The sequence below is a fragment of the Mustelus asterias genome, chromosome 17, assembly GCF_964213995.1.
Source record: "Mustelus asterias chromosome 17, sMusAst1.hap1.1, whole genome shotgun sequence".
Taxonomy (NCBI): Eukaryota; Metazoa; Chordata; class Chondrichthyes; order Carcharhiniformes; family Triakidae; genus Mustelus; species Mustelus asterias.
Window position 1 is genome coordinate 47,186,754 of NC_135817.1, and position 23,047 is coordinate 47,209,800.

At 43.9% G+C, this 23,047-nt stretch overlaps 1 protein-coding gene and 1 pseudogene across 1 annotated transcript in view; one reads left to right on the forward strand and one right to left on the reverse strand.

Moving 5' to 3' along the window:
- Positions 1–23,047, forward strand: part of tspan7 (tetraspanin 7) — a 96,205-nt gene that overhangs the window by 46,956 nt on the left and 26,202 nt on the right. The window lies entirely within an intron of this gene.
- On the reverse strand, positions 732–1,072 carry LOC144506161 (dolichyl-diphosphooligosaccharide--protein glycosyltransferase subunit DAD1 pseudogene; annotated as a pseudogene).

Below are 23,047 nucleotides of genomic sequence, written 5' to 3' on the forward strand. Positions count from 1 at the left end.
GCCAGTTGTGTATACATCACAGATTCCGTCTCTATTCTAAAATAAGACATTTGACATCAACCTCATCCAAACACAGTTTTTGAAATTAGTCCAATCGTTTCTTTTCAAATAATTTTTTAAAATAGGTAAATATATTTTGTTAAAGCAAGAGAAGTATTTGTCTAGTTAAATATTACTGGTGCACCGCAGAAAATTGTTCACTGGCAGAGAACAGCAGCAATGATTTTCTGAGCAGATCTGACAGCGTCTGTGGGGAGAGAATAAAGCCAACATTTCAAGTCGAGATGACCCTTCATCATTGGACTTCAGTCCTGGACTTGCTAATGAAATGGAAATGAAGATTTCCATGCGCTAATCAGCTCCACACCGATTTCTGGCGTGGAGCTGATTATGCTGGAAATCTTCGGCTGGGATACTCGCGGAGGCTGTGTGGTGCCCAGCGGGAAGCCTGTGAAACGGCCTCCGCTGATGTCTCCCGGCCTGCTGAGCTGCTCAAGCAGTGCAGCGGGCTGGAAGAATCGGCCCCATTATTTTCCCAATGCAAATCTCTTTCCTGAAAGACACTAGTGAACCAGCGCGGTTTTTTTCACTTTTTGTAAAAGATGTTTTAATTTTTGTACATATATGCGGAATGAAACAAAACGTGTAAACAGAGTTCAAACCGATCCATCGCAGCAGCAATATGAGTTCCAGTTCCACTCATTATTTCTGCTGCATGACAATGTGTACATTCAACCTATGAAGTTCATCACCACAAGGTGAAGAATGGTGCTGGCAAAAAGAAGATCTGCAATTGCTTGCTCAGATGAGATGCAATTAAATCTCCTTTGTTTTGAGGGTTGATCTGTATCCGCAAGCAAACTGCCAGCACGAAGCCCCCCACACAGGTGGTGAATCCGGACAGGAAGGAGTTGAAGGGGAAGGTGCCCAGCAGCGTTCAGTAAAGGAACTGAGCTACTCCGCTCAGCGCCACGTACAGCAGGTACACATCCAACAACTTTAGCCGGAGCGGAGTCCCCGTCGCGTATTCCTGAGAAAAGCGGCTGAACACCGACAGCACCGAACCGTGCATCCTTACTGAGAAGCCTTTTGTGCTAGGTCACAAATTGCTAGATTTAATTAAATTCAATTTCACAGCTTGTCATGGTGGGAAATCTCCAGTATTATAATCATTACACAACCATGGCCATTATAAATGTGCGACATCAAAAATAAATTGCATATCATACAAAAAATTACCAACAAAATTAATGGATTTTCTAGTTGCTAACCGTAGGTCAGAGGGTACTGGAAATATAGGTCGGTTGACAAGGAAATGACCGTTTGGGGATTTTTGTCAAGGAAGGAAATACTGTGAAGCAGTGAGAAATTTATTTGAACATAAATAAATGGGATTAATCTTTTTTAAGTCATTGTTTTGTATTGCAGTTCTGATAAATTGCAGATTCTGATTTGTAAGTTGTGTATCTCGCATCATTGTGTTTATTTCTGTATTTCTTCTTTCCATTGTAGAAATCTATCTAGGGTTTTTTCCTGCTTCTCTGTATGCTCTATTACATTTTCTGTCTTTTATTGGAGTTGTATCTGTAACCTGTTTTCTGACTCTATCTTTATTATTTTGTTTCTAACCCTCTCTTTTTGACCTTGGGATGTGTGATCGTGGAATGTATAGGTGGAGGGTGGGAAAATAATCTGGCTAGTGCAGTGGAAAGGGTTTGATTGGCAGTTGAGATTTTGGACAGTTTTTGGACAACGGGAAAGGAATGAAAGGAGAAACTTTGAACTATCCCTGGATGGCACTTGCTGCACGCCCCAATAGATGCTGCATTTCTTGATTACTTTCTTGCAGGAAATGTAATAGTGGAGGGTTACATACGAACATACAAATTAGGAGCAGAAGTAGGACACGTGGTCCTTAAAGCCTGTCCCACCATTCAGAAGATCATGGCTGATCTGATTGTAATCTCCACATTCCTGCACTCTACTCACTCACCTGATGAAGGAGCAGTGCTCCAAAAGTTCGTGATTCCAAATAAACCTGTTGGACTTTAACCTGGTGTTGTGAGACCTCTTACTGTGCCCACCCCAGTCCAACGCCAGCAATTCCACATTTTGAGGAAGAGAGTTCCAAAGACTCGCAACCCTTTGAGAGAAACAACTTCTCCTAGTTTCTGTCTTAAATGGGTGACTCTTTATTTTTAAACTGTGACTCCTTTTTCTAGATTCTCCCACAAGAGGAAACATCGTTCCCACATTCACCCTGCCTAGGTACCTGGGGATCTGAGACATTTCAAATAAGTCATCTCTTACTCTTTAAACTCCAGCGGATATAAGCCTAACCTATCCAACCTATTTACTCGTAAAACAACCCTCAAATTCCAGGTATTAGTCTAGTAAACCTTCTCTGAACTGTTTCCAACACATTCTTCCTTAAATAAGGAGACCAACTGCACACTACTCCAGATGTGGGCCGGAATTCTCCAGCCATTCACTCCAGCGGGATTCTCTGCTCTCGCTGCAGTGAACGGAGATTTGGCTGAGCGCCACATTCTTCATCCTCCGCTTGCAGTGGTGGCGGAGTGTGAATGGCCGGACAATTCCGGCCGTGGCCTCACCAATGCCCTATATAACAGAAGCATAACCTCACTACATTTATTTTCAATTCCCCTCACCAAAAAAATTATCTTAGCTTTCCTAATTACTTGCTGTACCTGCATACTAATCTTTTGCAATCCATACACTAGGACACCCCGATCCCTCTGCGTTTCAGAGCTTTGCAATCTCTCACCATTTAGATAATAAACTTTTTTATTCTTCCTTCCAAAATTTCACATTATACTCCATTTGCAGATCTTTGTCATTCACTTAACCTATCTATATCCCTTTTTAGCCTCGCTATGCCCTCTTCACAATTTACTTTCCAACCTACCTTTGTGACATCAGCAAATTTAGCAACCACATCTTCAATCCCTGCATCCAGGTCATTTACATAAATTGTAGAAAAATTGAGGCTCCAGCTCTGATCCCTGTGGCACACTACCTCTTACATCCTGTCAACCCAAAAAAGCCCCTTTATGCCAACTCTGTTTCCTGGTAGCTAGCCAATCTCTATCCAAAGTAAAAAGTAAAGTTGATTTATTAGTCGCAAGTAAGGCTTACATTAACACTACAATGAAGTTACTGTGAAATTCCCCTAGTCGCCACAGTCTGGCACCTGTTCAGGTCAATGCACCTAACCAGCATGTCTTTCAGAATGTGGGAGGAGAGTGGAGCACCCGGAGGAAACCCACACAGACACAGGGAGAACGTGCAAACTCCACACAGACAGTGACCCAAGCCAGGAATCAAACCTGGGTCCCTGGCACTGTGAAGCAGCAGTGCTAACCACTGTGCTACAGTGCTGCCAATAAGTTACCCCGACACCATGAGCTTTTATTTTACACAGTAACCTTTGACATGGCACCTTATCAAATGCTTTCTAGAAATCTAAGTATAGTACATCCAGCGGTTCCACTATATCCACAGCACAGGTGACTCATTCAAAGAACTCCAAAAAATCAGTTAAACATGATTTCCCTTTCACAAAACCAAATTGATTCTGCCTAATTAACTTGAATTTATTGAAGTCCCCGCTATAACGCCTTCAATAATAGTTTCTAACATTTTCCCTGTGCCAGACATTGAGTTAACTGGCCTATAGTTTCCTGCTTTCTTTCTCCCTCCCTTTTCGAATAAAGGAGTTACATTCACTACTTTCCAATCCTGTGGAACCTTCCTCGAATCCAGGGAAATATCGAAAATTAAAACCAAGGCATCAACTATCTCACGAGCCACTTCCTTTAAAACTCTAGGATGAAACTCATCAGGAGCTGAAGATTTGTCAGCCCATAGCTCCAATACTTTGCTCATTACCATTTCCCTGGTAATTGTAATCTTGAGTTCCTCCCTTCCTTCAATTCCTGATTTACAGCTATTTCTGGGATGTTACTTGTATCCTCCATCATGATGACTGATGCAAAATATCTGTTAATTAATCTGTCATCTCCTTATTTTCCATTATTAATTCCCTAGACTCACATTCTATAGGACCAATGCTCACTTTGTTAACTGCTTTCTTTTTTAAATATCTATAAAAACTGTTACTATCTGTCTTAATATTTCTGGCAACTTTCTCTCCTACTCTATAATTTTTCCCTTCTTATTTATCTTTTAATCACTTTTTGCTGTTTTTTTAATATTCTGTCCAATCTTCTGACCTGCCACTTACCTTCGTGCAATTCTATGCTTTTTCTTTAAGTTTAATACTATCAATAAAACTTTTTTTGATTAATCACAGGTGGTTAATCCTCCCCTTGGAATTCTTCCTTCTTGTTGGAATGTATCTATTCTGTGTATTCTGAAATATCCCCTTCTACATCTCTATACATCAATCTGATTTGCATGTTCACTTTAGCTATGTCTGCTTTCATGCCCTCATAAATGTCCTTATTTAAGTTTAATATACGAGTCTTAGACCCACTCTTCTCTCTCTCAAACTGAAAAACTTCAATAATATTATGATCGTTGCTACCGAGGGGCACGTTCACTATGAGGTCATTAATGAATCCTATCTTGTTGCACAATATCAGGTCTCGTATAGCGTGCTCTCTGGTTGGAATGTGCTGTTCTAAGAAACAATCCCAAAAACATTCAATTAATTGCTCACTTTGGCACGTTAGGCTAACACGCTATGTTAAGAAATATTCTGGCTACGCCGGAGGCAATAGACAAAAGGCAATACAATGATGATCATCCAAAGGATTGGGAGAAAATACATTTTTTAAAATGCCTTCAGGAAGATTGGCAAATCAAGGCTATATAGAATAGCAATATATCCAGCAGATGGACAATGTATCCAATCACCGTGCCTCTTACCATCCAGTTACCTCCTGATTTAGACTAGATCCTAAATGGCTTCTCCTGAGCTCCACAAGCATGGCAATACTGTAGCTGGGCACATTTTAACGGCATAAAACTGCATAACCATTCAGGAACTAACGTAAAACAAGATTAGCAATCCTTTCATCCATAATGTCAGATGTCCATAGAATGTAAGTATTCAGTCTTCCTCCAACAATTTATTAATGCTTTGTTAGCAGGGCAAAGCCACTCGTAATAAAAAGAGCAGAGCTTGCTACGCTAAATTAGATTGTCTCACACAGCATTTTCTGGAGCGAAACACTAAGGGCCCGATTTTACCAACTATTTGTGCCCGTTTTTGGGTGCGAAATTGCGGTAAATTCGGGCGTCGGGCCTTTAACGCGATCTGTACCCGAATCCGAGCAAATCGCGACTTTACCGACACCCGATTCGGGCGCGGATCCGGCCCGCGCCCGAATCGGGCGGCCCGACGATTTAAATGCATTAGCATGCATTTAAATCGATTTAATGAACCGCGCGCCCAACTCTACCGCCAAATCCCACTTTACCACCGCGCTTTTAGCGACCTGCTAAATACAAAACCGAAGCGGATTTCTATTCAGCAGGGGAACCTCCAAAGCTCTCTCTGCCCTTGTGAAGTCAGTGTGCGGCCACCATCCTTCTCGACCATCCTTCCCAGAGCGCCCCGATATCCAGCCCACGACTCCAGCAGTGGCAATCCCTCCACCCCCCTCACCCTGGCAGACCCCCCCGCTAACCACCCCGGCAGACCAATCCCCCTCCCCTGGAGGCAGATCCCCTTGACGGGAGGCAGCCCCCCCGGCAGAGCACCCCACCCCCTGCTGACCCCCCGGTCACTCCCCCCGGGAGCAGACCCCCCCTGGGAGGCAGGCCCCCCTCGGCAGACCACACCCCCAACCTGCCTCGATCGCTGGTCTCCCTCCACCATCCTTCTCAACCATCTTCAATCCTTCGAGAGCCTGCAGCACCTTCCTGGCCACAGACTTGGAGCCCGGCTAAAGTGACCGGGCTTCACACCGTTCCGCTGGCATCCGCCGGAAGAGGGGCTGGGCTCAGATGGATCTCTGGTTGGGACGGGGGAGGAGGGGACTCAGATGGATCTCTGGTTGGGGAGGGAGGAGGGGGCTCAGGTGGATCTCTGGTTGGGTGGGGGTCTGCCGAGGGGGGCCTGCCTCCCAGGGGGGTCTGTATTATTAAACTGGCCAAAAGGTAGGTGTCCTGGGTCATGTGACCTTGCTTCCCTACAAAAACTTCAGAAGGGATGTTTATCTAATGTCTGGAATAGGGGGCATAACTCAAAAGACTGAACGCACATATATCACAGCGTGAAAAGCCAGCATTCTTTTAGATGAAATATACAGTCACCAGAGACTTTTCTTCAACTGCAGTAATGACTGAAGTGGCCAACATAGGACCAGTTGGAAGAGAGCTGACAGCCTCCGGTGTAAAGTGCAGCGAGACATTTCAGAGTCTGGTGAATGGTGAGATTTTTATCTCAGCATCAAAGGCAAAAAAGATAATTTATTGACCAAATTCAGTTGTTCCAGATGAGACTCGACGATTTCCAGGCAGCTGGACAGAGATATTGGTACAGGATGGATCAGTGGGAGCACTGACTGACAGACTAGTCCATGGAAATCTTTCGGCACCCATTCATTATCTGTGTTTAACAACACAGATTTGTGGCATCGTGGAAATATTAAAAGTTTATTCTGATCAGCAAGAATAATGCAAATTGCAAATGTCGTTACATACATGCAGCTGTGTTTATTGCTTCTGAGTGGCTTGCACAGGAACAGGTTATATATTTAAACTAACAAATAATTGTCATTCTGAGTGAGAAATTTACTCGCAGGTATGATTTTAAGTCAAGGCATCTACTCCTCAGATCTGCGATCTGACACGGGCGCGCTTTTTCAGATTTGTTTCGAACTGTGCATGCACAGTTCAGAGCTCCGATCGTTCCGGCAGCGCTAAGCCCTGCCCACAGCGCGGATTGGACTGGAGAGGGCAAAAAGCGTATGGGCGCGCTGGAAAGAGGATTCCAGGCTCGGATCTGTATTACGTCCAGATTCGGCACTTAGACTCAAAATGGTAAAATCAGGCCCTTTACCAAGTCTTCGCGCCTGTTTTCGGGTGCAAAATCGTGGTAAAGTTGGGCGTCGGGCCTATACCGCGATCTGCACCTGATTCCAAGCAGATCGCAGCTTTACCGACACCCGATTTGGGCGCGGGTCGGACCCGTGCCCGAATCAGGCGGCCCAACAATTTAAATGCATTAGCATGCATTTAAATCGACTTAATGAACCGCGTGCCCAACTCAACCGCCAAATCCCACTTTACCGTCTTCTGGCCCGTTCCGGATCCGCGCTATAAGTGACCTGCAGAATAAAAGTCCGAAGCGGATTTCTATTCTGCAGGGGAACCTCCGAAGCTAATCCTCCTCGACCATCTTTCGCGGACTCCCCCGCTAACCACCCCGGCAGACCCCCTCCCCCTCCCCCCGGATCAGGCCCCCCTGGGAGGCAGGCCCCCCCGGCAGACCCCCCCCCCCCCCCCCCCCCCCCGGGATCGGACACCCCTGGGAGACCACCCCCCCCAACCCGGCAGACCACCCCACCCCCCTGCTCCCTGGGATCGGACACCCCTGGGAGGCAGGCCCCCCTCAGCAGACCCCCCCCCCAGGATCGGACACCCCTGGGATCGGGCATCCCGGCAGGTCCCCCTTGGCAGAGCACACCCCCAACCTACCTCGATCGCTGGTCTCCCTCCACCATCTTTCCGTTAGCAAGATAAGCTGTATGTTCCTCAGTGATGTTTAGCAGCCATTCCAGTTCGGTTTTGGTTTCATTTCGAACATGCTGTTCTGGAGACCGTGATTTCCAGTAGAACCACCTTTCTTGCCAATCTGGCCCCACCATATCACGAATTACAGATTCAGTATCTCGAAGATGGGTTTGCAAGGTTTCTTCCAGGAAATGGATAGCTGCATCCCACTGCTGTTTGTCCGATATGGAACGATCTTCTAAAGCATTGTGCTGGATGACTCGCAGACTGTCTTCAGCCTGCTCATCCCATCTGTGACGTTTTATACTTTCATCTTTAACAGCATGTTTTAGTTTGTCGAAGATATCATCATGGTCCTTCCCTTTGTGCTCTGACATAAATCGAGCAAATTCATCCTCCAGTGTTCCCCAAGCAACCTCTACTGCTTTGTGAGGCAACTGTTTGTCAGTCCGCTGCTTGAGTTTGATGTCCACTGTGGTATTGAATGTGCCTGAATTCACAGACTGGGCAGCAGGAAGGTCAATATTCTCTATCACATGTGTAGAGACGCTTTCCCACAGTTTCCTTTGTACAATCTCTTCCCAGTGTTTTGGAGTAACCTGACCTAAGCTGATCACTTCATCCAGAATTCCATTCTTCGCCTTCTCGTATAGTTCATTCCTGTCGAGTTCTCTCAGCCGAGGATAGTTGTTCTTCCATTCAGTTTCAAGGTTGAAGCGAGTAGCTTTAAATGCATCAGCCTGTTGTTCCACAGACTCACGCACCATCTTCCAGAAACAGTCTGAAACTGCTCGGCTCAAGTTCTTAGTTGTCACTTGATGTGCTTTCAGCATCCCTGTCTTTAACAATTTTGAATTCTGAAAGAACTCTCCTTCATAATCTTTTATGGAATCAATACCTTCATTGGTTTTGCCTCTACCGGTAACAGCTGCAAAGTAACCCAAAGCCTTCATTGGAAACAACTTGCCTTTCACAATCTGTTGAATCCGACTTGGACTGGCCAAGTTTTTCTCAGCTAGATCCACTTTGGTCAACACAAAGATGGTCCTTCAGCCTTGTGGGTCCATCTGGCTCACCAAGTCAGTTACAGTACTGCGTACAGCATCTACAGAACCATCTTGGATACAAAGGATAATGAATGGTACTGGTCGATCTTCCTGGTGTTATCAGTACTGTAACACCAGGAATGGCTGCTGACATCAAGGATATAATTTTTAGCATAAGCAAGGCTTACATGCAGAACCCTAATGCCATTATCCTTTGTATCCAAGATGGTTCAGTAGATGCTGAACGCAAGTAGATGCTGTACGCAAGTCCATCCTCCCCCCTCTCTGCTCTCTCTGCTTTTTTCTCCCCGCCCGGGCGCGCTGCTTCAGATTTTTTTTCAAACTGCGCATGCGCAGTTCAGGGCTCTGATCGGTCCGCCAGCGCTAAACCCCACCCACTGCGCGGTTCGGACTGGAGCCGGCAAAACGTGTATGGGCGCGCTGGAAAGAGGATTCCAGGCTCGGATCTATTTGACGCCCAGATTCGGCACTTAGACTCAAAATGGTAAAATCAGGCCCTAAGTCTCCAAAATGACCACAGTTAGTACACTACCAGCTTACAGTTACAGTCCATGTTACAGTTCCTGGCATAACATATCAGCTCATTCAGTCACACATCCAATTGGAAACAAACCTTTCAATAAATCACCACAGACACAATCTTAGATTGGTAAGATCTACTAAATAGGATGTTTTTAAGCCACATTTACATAATGTGGCTCATTTGTTTCTGCAACTATTCCCAAGGAAAAGGCTGCAGACCAAAGTTAGCAGCTCAAAGATCTGTTTTCCACTTAGATTATGAATAGCAAAATCCAGCATGGAGTGCCAGAGCCTTTGGACAGGTACTATGAGGAGGTTCACTAGGTGATGCATTGAGCACTAGTATTGTGCAATGGGTGGCAGAGGAACACCTGCTGGCCTGAGGGCAAATTTGCATCCATCACAGCTACAAGACCATGGAATCTAGCTCATACAGGACCTGTATTTAAAGAAAGAACATTATGTGTGCACCTACATATTTTTAACCAGTATAGAGTGTTTCCAGCACCTGGCAATGTATAATGCCAAATGTGGAAGCATCCACCTATACAATTCTCAATAAGTGTTCTTCTCAATTGCGGTTTGCTAAATTTTATTATGCAGGGTTTAAAGCTCTCATTTGCTTGTCGGGTGTGCTACGTAGCCACGGAGGTAAGGGTGGCCGAACATGAGACTCCCCTAATCACAAGACTAGTTGCATCAGCATGTGAGCAGCACCAGCTTAGCACTTGAAGCACATTCTTGACCCAACACAAGAAAATAGTGCTCAATCCCAGGAAACCTCCACTGAGATCCAGCAACCAACCAGTCAGCCACCTCAATTATCCAGACACATGATCACTCAGAAAGACATCAGCTTCTAGAGCCCATATATCTTTAACTGTCATCATAGGAACAAAATGAAGTGAAGGAAACACTAGCCACATGTCAGTGCTCTTAAAGGAAGTACATTTGACCACATTTTTTTCATTTGTATCTTGACAGTTTCTTGGCATGCTGTAATATAAAATTCGAGCAGACAGGATCCATGATAATTCAATTAGTGGAAAAGTCAATACTGGGCAAGATCTATTTGGCCGCTGAATGACATAGTTGTGGAAACGACTATTAATGTTTTGAATGGAGTGGACATTTAAATGAGAGTTTCTTCCCTGACAGACTTCCAGATACTGATTGCTGCCAATATTTTCCTACATTGCAACAGTCACTGTACTTCATAGGCTGTGAGGTGCTTTGATATGTTCTCTGGTCATGTAAAGTAAAGTCACCATAGTCCCAGATGACTAGAAGCTGCTCCCCCTTTGAGGGGAGAGCTGACAAGTGGTGATTTAACCTGAGGATCGCCACACCTCAGGCAAGGAGGCAAGGTTGAGAACGTGGATCTTCATGATAACCTCAGCCAGTATGGGAATTGAACCTGCACTGTTGGTATCGTTCTGCATCACAAACCAGCTGTCCAGTCAACTGCACAAAGATCCTTTTATAAATGCAAATTCTTTCTTTGTAAAAATAGTTGATCAGTGTAATACGTTCATGGAGGCGAAAGTCCCGTCACCAAGTTACTTTATTTACACCATACATCTGTACACAGCCAGCTCTCGAGCTGCTCCCTGCTGAATGCAGGCTGGGAGTCTGACACACCTGCTTTAAATAGGGAGCATGAGGCCCCCTGATTTAATCATCAATTAGGACTCATCAGGTAGTTCTTTTTGGGTAGAACCAAATAAACAAAACTAAATTAACTTAGGGACAACTCAAAAGGGGCAGCTCCCTAAAAGGAGGGGGAACCGCCCGGGGGCCTCATCAGGTATTTCCTTTGATACCAACCAAATAAACGAACTCAAATTAACTTAGAGACAAATTAAAAGGGGCAGCTCCCCAAAAGGAAGGGGGGACAGCCCGAACCAAAAACAAAGTCGAAAGGAAACTTAAAACATCAAACCAAAAGGTGATTATCAGGGTTGATAATACACCCTAGCCCCTGTGGTGCCCAACGGGCAGGGCCTCATCAGGTACTTCATATTCTAGCAAGCCAACCTCATTATCTTGGTTGAAGTCATCACAATCAGGAATCTCTTCTGCCTCATCTTCTTCTTATTTGTCTCCTGGGTATGGATGAATGCCTTCCTTCTCCATCTGTTTATACCTCTGGCAAGATTATATTGCAGGAAGTATTTAGGCCTGAATTTTTGCTCCTGGATATGGAGCGCAGTGATGGGACATTTCCTGGCACGGCAAACCCAGGAGAAAGTGCCCTGGAAGTTGACATTTTTTTTCAGGGATGGTGGCATTCTCTAGGAATTGGACAACATGACCCTGGAATGAGTGTGGAGGCTGCTGGGTGCAGAGGTGGGCTGGGCAGAAGGCCTGCCTTGGTGCATTGAAACTTTGGCAATGATTTTTTTAAAAAGCATTGAAACCAAAAGCACTCCTCACTCCTCACACCTCTACATACTCCCCATGCCTCATCCATGTCAAATGTGCCACTTCATGCCCCCTCCCACCCCATGATCCCCACACTCTCCATGCCAACCTATCCCACTCCAGCCACCTCCATGGCCTTTTCCAACTCTCATGCCAACTTTGTACAATTCATACCCCCCTCGACCACCATTACCCTTTGACTTACACTTACATGCCAACTAACCCATTACTCACCATGGGCAGACATCAAGAGCCATGTTAGATTAAATAAATTAATGTTCTGAGTTTCTATTACAGATGTTATTTGTTTAAAAAAAAAACTCATTCATGTGAAAATCCCAATCTAAGTCCATTTGCACCCTTGCAAAAATGGTAGGTGCCATGTTCATGGTTGGGACTTCCATAATTCAGTCAATTCTCCACTATTCTCACAATGATGGAGAGTTTGGCTATCATTGCAAAAATTCAGGCCTTAGTGTTATTCTGTGAGTGGTGCCCCAGACTCTACATTCTGCCACTGTTTATTTACATGCAGTGCATTTGCATTCAGTGCTAGTTGTCTGGATAAATAATCACATCTTTCTCCATTAACAATGTATTAGTCATTTTCTTGAAGTGTGTACGTTGCATATTGACTGATGTCGCTGATGTTCACTGCGGCAGCTCAGAATTAGCCAACGACATGAACACTTAATGCAGTGCTCCTTGACAACCAAATGCAGTGTTGTTCCTATGATAGGAGATGGGAGGTCAGTTTCCAGAAAATTGCACAACTAATTCACTGATTCATGAATGAAGCACAAATTGTGCAGACAGCTTTTCTCAGAATTGCAAGCTACGAGTTCCTTTGACTGTAAATATGATCTGTGGCTAACAACTGGTGCAGGCAGTCCATCCCTGGTGTTATCTAACCTGGCTGACATCTGCCTTTTCTCTTGTTCTCCAAATATCAATAAATATCAGGTGCCCATAGAAATGTCTATGTTGTAACCGAAAAGTGAGACAAACAAAAAGAACAGTCAAAGCTCTTGGCCCAGAACTTATAAAAGTATCTGGACCCTCCAAAATAGAAAAGAAACTGACATCGTAAGTGTACCTCTAAACTGCTATTTCAATGTTCAACCCATGTCCCTTTATATGTAAAATTTCTGATAGTATTGAATGACCCTCTTTGTTAAACCCTGTTTTCTACCTGGTTTCCAGAACCCAGACTCCCAACATCTCCCCCCGAGCTCTAGAAATTCCCCGCATCCCGCCGCGCCCCCCCCCCCCCCCGCCCCCCCACCCACTCCTCACAAAGGTCCACAGCTCTTACCTGTCTTCAGCAGTCATTGCTGTTCTTCATTCTCCTCCTTGCAGTTCCGGCAATGCCCACTGCTTGAGTTCTGGTTCTTCCAGGACTGCAAAAGCTGCTGGCCAATCTTCAGGATGGGACTTTCTGGGCGCAAGTCCCGCTGTGAGCTTGTTTAGCCCGCTGGCAGCACGTTAAGGCGGCAGCATAGGATTCTTACAGCTGTGTTGGCTAACAGTAGACTTCCCTTCCAGAGGAGAGAAAACAGTCTGTACCCAACCACACCCTCCACCCCCAAGCTCCATAAAATTCAGTCCCATGACACTGGGTGTTTTTCTAATCAGAATGAATGAGTGCAATGAGGTCTCAATCCAGGGGATCTTTAAGAGCAATTTTAGCTGGAATTCCTCCTTTGGACTCTGTTGCAATAACTTATCTTTATTATCTAATGTTCTCTATTAATGTCAAAGCTACAACAATCAGATGTATCAAACTATTTTGTATATGTAGCAATTTTTAATGACTAGATATATGTCAATTGCAGTTTTTAATCGAAACTCTAACATCCCAGGAAGAAACTTTATGAAAAATTAAATTTACAGTCAGGCTGAACCTCGCTGAATGTTTATTCTTTGTTTCTGCTGTCCATAGAAATTAAATATGTGTTGTAATTAGATTATCTCTCCATCAGCATTTCAAAATCCTGCCGAAGTCTTCACCACTTTCTTTCATAGCTCAGCAATCACATAACTATGAAATAAGATTGATAAATCATCGTACTGGCAAACAACCAGAAGAACTATGACCAAAATCTGTGGTGAAGTCATATAAATGATATGATGAGTGCTTATTGTAAAAATGCTTTACTATTTGTCCACCAGTTTCTAAGTTTCTAACGCACTGTACTAGTACTCTTAATGGACAGCAAGTCCCACCCTGAAGATTGGTCAACAGCTTTAGCCATCTTGGTAGCACCAGGTGCTTTAATCTGGTCAATGAGTTTTCAGAACATGAAGCCAATTGTGAATATTATACCAAGGTTGTGTGTCAGTGGTGACCTTTGGGCAGTTGCAATGTATTCTTTATCTTTTGATTATGTTTCGTGAAGTACAATGATTAGTTTGAGAACTACATGTGACTACTGCATATTCAGATGCAATAAAGAGATGTGTTAAAAAGAAGAAAGTGGACAAGAATGTTTAACAAATGTATGGCAGGCTGTAGGAACACTGGCAGGCTAGTAAGAATATTACAGTTTTATGGCATTGTTTTTTTCTTTTACATTACGTCAGATTGATGGCATCTGGCAAGCGGTTTTGTTGAGAAAAATGTGTCTGAACTTTAATCCAGCCTGACCTTCCGTAGATGACTGAAGAGTCTGTTCGAAAGGCATCATTTCAAGTGTGTGGGAGAGATTTCCCACGTAGTCTCTTCAAATTGCAAATCGTTCAGAATGAACTGTAAAAGAGCATTTTCTTTACTGCAGAATAAAACAAAAAGCAAAGCAAACAGCACACAAAAAATGCCATCTTCACATTCATTTCAGCCATCGCAAAAGATGCATTTTTAGATATTGGATACAAAACATATCTTACAGTTTTTTAATCAGCTGGTAAAATTTGTTAACCTATTATCCTTAACTATACTCCTTGTACACCTATGACTGTGGCCAAATTCCCCTCCAACTCGATTTTCAAGTTTGCTGATGACACCCCAGTAGTGGGTCAGATCTCAAACAATGACGAGACACAGTACAGGAAAGAGATAGAGAATCCGGTGAACTCATGCAATGACAATAATCTCTCCCTCAAAGTCAACAAAACAGAGATAGTCATCGATTTCAGGAAGTGTAGTGGCGAACACGCCCCGTCTACGCTAATGGGACAAAGTAGAAATGGTCGAGCGCTTTCAGTTTTTAGGTGTCCAGATCATCAATAACCTATCCTGGTCCCTCCATGCCAACTAAGGAAATTTGGTATGTCCACTATGACTCCCACCAACTTTTACAGATGCACCATAGAAAGCATTCTTTCTGGTTGTATCACAGCTTGGTATGGCTCCTGTTCTGTCCAAGACTACAAGAAACTACAAAAGGTTGTGAACGAAGCCCAGTCCATCACTCAAACCAGCCTCCCCATTGACACTGTCTACACTTCCCGCCACCTCGGAAAAGCAGCCAGCATAATTAAGGACGCCAAGCACCCTGGACATTCTCTCTTCCACCTTCTTCCATCAGGAAAAAGATACAAAAGTCTGAAGACATGTACCAACCAACTCAAGAACAGCTCCTTCCCTGCTGCCTTCAGGCTTCTGAAAGGGCCTACCTTGCATTAAGTTGATCTTTCTCTACATCCTAGCTATGACTGTACCACTACATTCTGCACTCTCTCATTTTCTTCTCTGTGTACAGTCTGCTTTGTCTGTATAGCGCACAAGAAACAATACTTTTCACTGTACCCTAATACATGTGACAATAATAAATCAAATTAAATCAAGTGCTACCTAGGTTCCTGCTGTAGCATTTGACCTATTTGTTCTTACTGTAATTTGACAAAAATGTGAACGGTACCAATTCTATAGGACTGTGGATTTTCAAGCTATCTTATCTGGAACTTTTGGTATAAATTAGATTCATATGCAGGTCATTGGTACAGGTAAGAAATCCTACCTATTTGGTAACTGATTTCTACTACTATTGTGCTGTTATAGTGTTGCCACGAGTGTTCAAAGCTCAAAGCATAAATGCTCTATTTAACAAAACTGAGGGTTGTGGTTAACAAATAAATATTAGCTAATTAGTATTTAAACATTACAATTTATCTTACTCTTCCATCTGTAGACAAAATATTCTAGAATATAAGGAACTTGTATTGTGAGTTTAGTCTGATGTCCCAATGGACTATAACATAGGATGTTAAATTGCAAGTTCACATTGGTAATTTCCTGATTGTAACCCTGCCTTTAGGGGTAGGTGAACTGGCATAGCTCTGGTATGTTTATTAAATTGATGCAGTTTCCTAACTGGACTCCAATTTCTTATTGGCAAAAGAAACTCAATATCAAAAAGAAGCATTTAGCATACTTTCACCTCTTCGCTTCAAGTAGAATAGTCATTCGTCAAATAATTTGAGCTGGTTTGTGCCATTGTTAGACAGGAACACAATCCTCACTGACTAAAGTTTAACACTAGGCTTGAGTTGAGTTAACTGATATCAGCCAGAGGCAGGGAGCTTTAACTGGCCCCAAGTCCCTTGGGTTAGAGAAGCTGACATTGGCTAGGGTTCTTGCACCTGATTACAATTCAGTGACCCTTCTGTAAGTGTAGATCCGATGTAGAGATGGAGTTGGGTTTAGTTTTGATGCCCAGTAGTAGTCTACAGCCATGAGAATCAAGCCTCACATGAAGATTCAATGTACCAGAGGATACTCAATATCCATTGAGTCAGTCCAGCAAGAGTTGGGACCTTCAGGAGAGCTAAGAAGAAAATTATTGCAAATGGTAAAGTTTTTAATGTGAGCATGACAGCAATGTACAATTTATTGCAGCTGTCAGAACAGATTCAGCAAACTGCTAAAAGTAACTCAGAAGTGTGGTGTGAGTTCGCGATGGTTTTGTGATGATTGAAAACAACTGCATGCTCTAAATGTGTTCAAAGATTGTCTGCATAGGGAAACCAGTAGTAGAACATTAATTAACATTAATTTAGTTTGACTTCTGCACTCGAATTTCCCACCGTACCTTCAAATAAATGCTGCATTTTCTGACAAAGTAACTTTACTTCATATCCTTAATAAGTCTGACAGCGCCAGTTCTTTGTGAGTAAGGGATGGCAATGGCCTCGTGGTATTATCACTAGACTATTAATCCAGTTAATGTTCTGGGGACCCAGTTTTGAATCCCGCCACAACAGATGGTGGAATATGAATTCAATAAAAAATATCTGGAGTTAAGAATCTAATGACGACCATGAAACCATTGTTGGAATAACCCATCTGGTTCACTGGGGAAGGAAATCTGCGTCCTTACCCGTCTGGCCTATGTGTGGCTCCAGAGCCACGGACGTGTGGCTCCAGAGCCACGGAAGTGTGGCTGACTCTCAACTGCCCTCGGGCAACAAGGGATGGACAATAAATGCTGGTCAGCCAGTGACGTCCGTGTCCCACAAATGAATAAGAGTTGTACTGCAGTTTCTTCTGGTTCACAAGTTTTTAAGTTATAAATTTCTGAGCTTTCTTATATGCAGTAAAACCTATTCTGGAAAGTAAGTTTATCATACTTTAAGTTTAAAGTTGCTTTATTAGTAACACAAGTAGGCTTAGCTCCAGGGACCCGGGTTCAATTCCCAGCATGGGTCACTATCTGTACGGAATTTGTAAGTTCTCCCTGTGTCTGCGCGGGTTTCCCCCGGGTGCTCCGGTTTCCTCCCACAGTCCAAAAGATGTACCAATTAGGTGCTTTGCCCATGCTAAATTCTCCCCCAGTGGACCCAAACAGGCACCAGAATGTGGCAACTAGGGGATTTTCACAGCAACTTCATTGCAGTATTGATGTAAGTGAACTTGTGACACTAATAAATAAACTTAGATGGTCAAGATTGTGCATTTGAAAGGTACAGTCTGAGGACCCTTGGTGAGTTGCTGCAGTGCATCTTGTAGATGATACACACTGCTGCCACTGTGTGTTGGTGGTCGAGAATATTTAGGGTGTTGGATAGAGTGCCAATCAAGCAAGCTGTTTTGTTCTGGATGGTGTCGAGCTTCTTGTGTTTTGTTGGAGCTGCATTCATCCAGTCAAGCAAAGAGTATTCCGTCACAATCCTCACTTGTGCCTCATAGATGGTGGACAGGCTTTGGGAAGTCAGGAGGTGAGTTACACCCTGTAGAATTCTAAGTCTCTGACCTGCTCTTGTTGCCACAGTATTTCTATGGCTAGTCCAGTTCAGTATCTGGTCAATGGTGACCCTCCAGGATGTTAACAGTGGGGGTTTCAGCAATGGTAGTGCTATTGAATATCAAGCAGAGATGGTTAGATTCTCTCTTGTAGGAGATGGTCATTGTCTGGCACTTAAGTGGCAAGTAACATTCACACCACACATCAGCCCAAGCCTGAATATTGTCTAGGTCTTGCTGCATATGGACACAAACTGCTTCAATATTGGAGGAGCTGTAAATGGTGCTGAATATTGTGCAAACATCAGCGAACATTTCAACCTCTGACCTTATGATGGATGATCTTTAATGAAGCAGCTGAAGATAATTGGGCGTCAGACACTATCCTGAGGAACACCTGCAGTCATGTCCTGGGAATGAGATGATTGACCTCCAACAAACACAAACATCTTCCTTTGTGCAAGGTATGACTCCAACAGATGATGAGTTTTCCCCCTGATTTCCATTGACTCCAGTTTTGCTGGGACTCTTTACCTCCTCACCCACTTCCCTTATCCACCTAACCCCTTAGCCCAACCCGCTCTGTTCCCTTACCCAACTTATTCCCTACCAATTTACCTTACCTACCGACCCACTTACCCAACCTGCCCACTTACCTATGCTATCCTTCCCCATCATTTCCCCATGCCTCCTTACCCACCCTGCATCCCTACCCAATTACTCCACCCAACCCCCATGTCCCACCCTACCCACTTACCCACATACCTCATTCACCCTACCCACATACCTTAAGGCACTTATACAATTACTGTTTTTTCATAGCTTTGCAAGAGAACCTTTGAGAGATTTGGACCTAGATGTTCATTGTGATGGAGAGACACACTGTTGTGATGAAAATCCAAGAAAATAGCTGAAAATTCTAAGTCTAGCCCCTGAACCCAGCATTTCCTATTTTTGTAGGGATAGACTGAAGTCTGGGCAGGGTTCAGGCATGTGCAATTCGCGGAGGCAGCTGGCCATTTAAATCATCAGCTATCTGCAATGAATTTGGATTTTGGTAGCCCAGGAGAGTGTAACATGGAGTGTGCAGATTAGACCAGGTGAGAACAGGTTTGATCATGGTGGATTCATTTGGATAGTCAGGGTTCCTCTTTGGAGAGTTAGTGAATTCCTTTGGATTGTTAAATTTAAAAATGATTACACACTTATTACTCATTGGAACTGGCTAGCTGTCAAAGAACTGTCTAAGTTCAAGGGACTGTCACAGAACAGTCCAGTTGCGGGCAATTGGGATTAGCTTAGAGGTTTTTAAAAAAAAGGGCGGCATGGACAAGTTGGGCTGAAGGGCCTGTTTCCATGCTGTAAACCTCTATGACTCTATGAGTTGTTGAAGAACTGTCCAGCTGTCACGGAACTGTTTAACTCTCAAGGAACTGTCACGAAAATGTCAAAGCTGTCAAGCAAGTGTCCAATATTTATGTCTGTATCATAGAAGTCATTGTGGATAAGTGGAGTTAAGGTCACAGTGAGATCAGCCATGATCTTACTGAATGGCAGAGCAAGCACAAGGGGCTGAATGACCTAGGCCTGCTCCAAATTTGTATGTTGGTGTGTAATGATACTTGGTTGGTTAACTTTGAGGGTGTAAGGGCAAAGACTGATGGGGGGATGGGGGTGGGGATCATGGGTTGGCATAGCTATGTGAGGGCCATGGGAGGTGGGTGGGGGCATAGGTTGGCACAGATGGACTTCGTATAGAGGGGGTGAGGGATTGAAGGATGTTTTTTGCTTTAATCTTATATTGATTTAAACGTAGTGCCGGTGCACAGAGGCAGGCCTTTCACCCAGCCCACTTCCACACTCAACAATCTCCACCCTTGTTACAGGGTTGCCCATCCCGATTCTGATTTAAGCCTGCTCACCTGAACTGAAAATCTGACCTATGGGTGGACATTTTCAAAGGGCACATTCACAGTGTCTGGAAATCTCCCAATCCTGTCCACCCGACCGGGGGTGAAGTCTGGGCCTTAAACTCTTATCATATTACATAAGTTAGTGCCATAAAAAGGGACGTGGCTTTTGCGTGGATTCCCTATGCTAATATCGCTGAGGTTTCCTGCACTTAGTAAGTTTGGAAGGATCCTCCAATGGTAGGTTGTCCAGAAAAATCAGAGGAAGATAAGCTTGTAATGGGGCATTAGAAGATTCTCACTTAATCCTCAGTTCACCTCCACACACGTACGTTGCAGCAAGGGTCACTGAATAGCAACTGGGAATGGCAATCTTGTGATTTTGTTTGCCCTGCTGTTTTTTTTATCCTAAAAGTTCTGAGGCCCATTGTAGACCTTCTGCCACTCTGACTGATTTCAGTTAAATTGATAGGGACAGAAACAGAACCTGGTCTGCAAGGCTCATTTAGTTACATTAATCCAAAAGCAAACTATTGCTGATGTTGGAAATCTGAAATAAAAACAGAAAATGCCAGAAGTACTCAGCAGGTCAGGCAACATCTATGGAGAGAGAAATAAAGTTAATATTTACGGTCATCACATTTCTGTCTCCACAAATCGGACCTGCTGAGTACTTATAGCATTTGCTGTTTTTATTTCGTTTGGTGACAACAGGCAAACGGGGATGCCAGGGAGATTACTCTTTTAAAACCAACATTGAAATTTAAAAACACTTTGTGGTTGATTTTAGGATCCGTGATTAATTATAAATTAGGTATTTACTAACTGGCTCATTTTTATATAGAAGTGCATATGTTTCCAGGAAATTTGAGCAAAATGCAGACTGTGTGATATATAGATTTGATTTTTTTCTGTGCAAAGTACTGTTGTGCAATTGAAATTCTGATAAAGTTGTGAAAGAAAGATAGTTCACTTCATTTGAAAAACACCCAACAATATAATTACAGATACTAATTTTCTGCACCTGGGTTAGATCTGAGGAGGGCATTTTGAGTTATATAACATCAGGATGAAAGCATTGTCTGCGGTGAGATTAATTTGATATGGCAAATCACACCAGAAGCATAACACACAAAATTAAATTACATTCTTTCAATGTGTATTAATTAAAATATTGTTACAGACAGGAGGGGAATTAATTTAAACAGCCTCGGTTTCTCCTCTCACTACCCATCTGTAAACAGAAAGGTGTTTTTGATTTCCACTTTTAAAACTGGTGGTGTGTTTTCCCCAACCCTTAAACTTGCAGTGTTCCAATCCTCTATGAACAACTTGCACAGCAAACTCGTGGTAAGGTGAAATGAAAGGGGTTGGTATATTTCACACAGTAAGTAGTTTCACAACACCAGGTTAAAGTCCAACAGGTTTATTTAGTAGCACGAGCTTTCGGAGCGCTCCTCCTTCATCAGGTGAGTGCCTCTGGAGAGGATTCTTAGAGACAGGATGTATGTGCATTTAGAACGGAGCAATCTCATTAGTGACAGACAGCATGGTTTTGTAAGAGGGAGGTCGTGCCTTACAAATTTGGTGGAGTTTTTTGAGGAAGTGACAAAAACGGTTGATGAAGGAAGGGCCGTGGATGTCATCTATATGGATTTCAGTAAGGCATTTGACAAAGTCCCACATGGCAGGTTGGTTAAGAAGGTTAAGGCTCATGGGATACAAGGAGAAGTGGCTCGATGGGTGGAGAATTGGCTTGGCCATAGGAGACAGAGGGTAGTGGTTGAAGGGTCTTTTTCCGGCTGGAGGTCTGTGACCAGTGGTGTTCCGCAGGGCTCTGTACTGGGACCTCTGCTATTTGTGATATATATAAATGATTTGGAAGAAGGTGTAACTGGTGTAATCAGCAAGTTTGCGGATGACACGAAGATGGCTGGAATTGCGGATAGCGAAGAGCATTGTCGGGCAATACAGCAGGATATAGATAGGCTGGAAAATTGGGCGGAGAGGTGGCAGATGGAATTTAATCCGGATAAATGCGAAGTGATGCATTTTGGAAGAAATAATGTAGGGAGGAGTTATACAATAAATGGCAGAGTCATCAGGAGTATAGAAACACAGAGGGACCTAGGTGTGCAAGTCCACAAATCCTTGAAGGTGGCAACACAGGTGGAGAAGGTGGTGAAGAAGGCATATGGTATGCTTGCCTTTATAGGACGGGGTATAGAGTATAAAAGCTGGAGTCTGATGATGCAGCTGTATAGAACGCTGGTTAGGCCACATTTGGAGTACTGCGTCCAGTTCTGGTCGCCGTACTACCAGAAGGACGTGGAGGCATTGGAGAGAGTGCAGAGAAGGTTTACCAGGATGTTGCCTGGTATGGAGGGTCTTAGCTATGAGGAGAGATTGGGTAGACTGGGGTTGTTCTCCTTGGAAAGACGGAGAATGAGGGGAGATCTAATAGAGGTATACAAGATTATGAAGGGTATAGATAGGGTGAACAGTGGGAAGCTTTTTCCCAGGTCGGAGGTGATGATCACGAGGGGTCACGGGCTCAAGCTGAGAGGGGCGAAGTATAACTCAGACATCAGAGGGACGTTTTTTACACAGAGGGTGGTGGGGGCCTGGAATGCGCTGCCAAGTAGGGTGGTGGAGGCAGGCACGCTGACATCGTTTAAGACTTACCTGGATAGTCACATGAGCAGCCTGGGAATGGAGGGATACAAACGATTGGTCTAGTTGGACCAAGGAGCGGTACAGGCTTGGAGGGCCGAAGGGCCTGTTTCCTGTGCTGTACTGTTCTTTGTTCTTTGTTTGTTCTTTATGAAGGAGCAGCGCTCTGAAAGCTCGTGCTACCAAATAAAGCTGTTGGACTTTAACCTGGTGTTGTGAGACTACTTACTGTGCCCACCCAGTCCAACGCCGGCATCTCCACATCATCAGTATTTCACACACATACACAAAACGCGACGAGGGGCTTAGTTCATCTTTTTGCACTCATACAATATTAAGGGACAGCAAAGAGGTTCAGGGCCCAACCACAATAAATACAAGTTAGGATTTTATGTGTGTCCAGAATCATGCAATATTCCTTCAGAAGGGTGGTTGGCTGTTGCAAGTGATCCGTCTTTCCAGAAACAAGGCTTCAAGACTTCCACTGGGGAGAAGGCATATAGAATTGAATTAGTCTTGAAGGCATATACAATGTGCCAGTA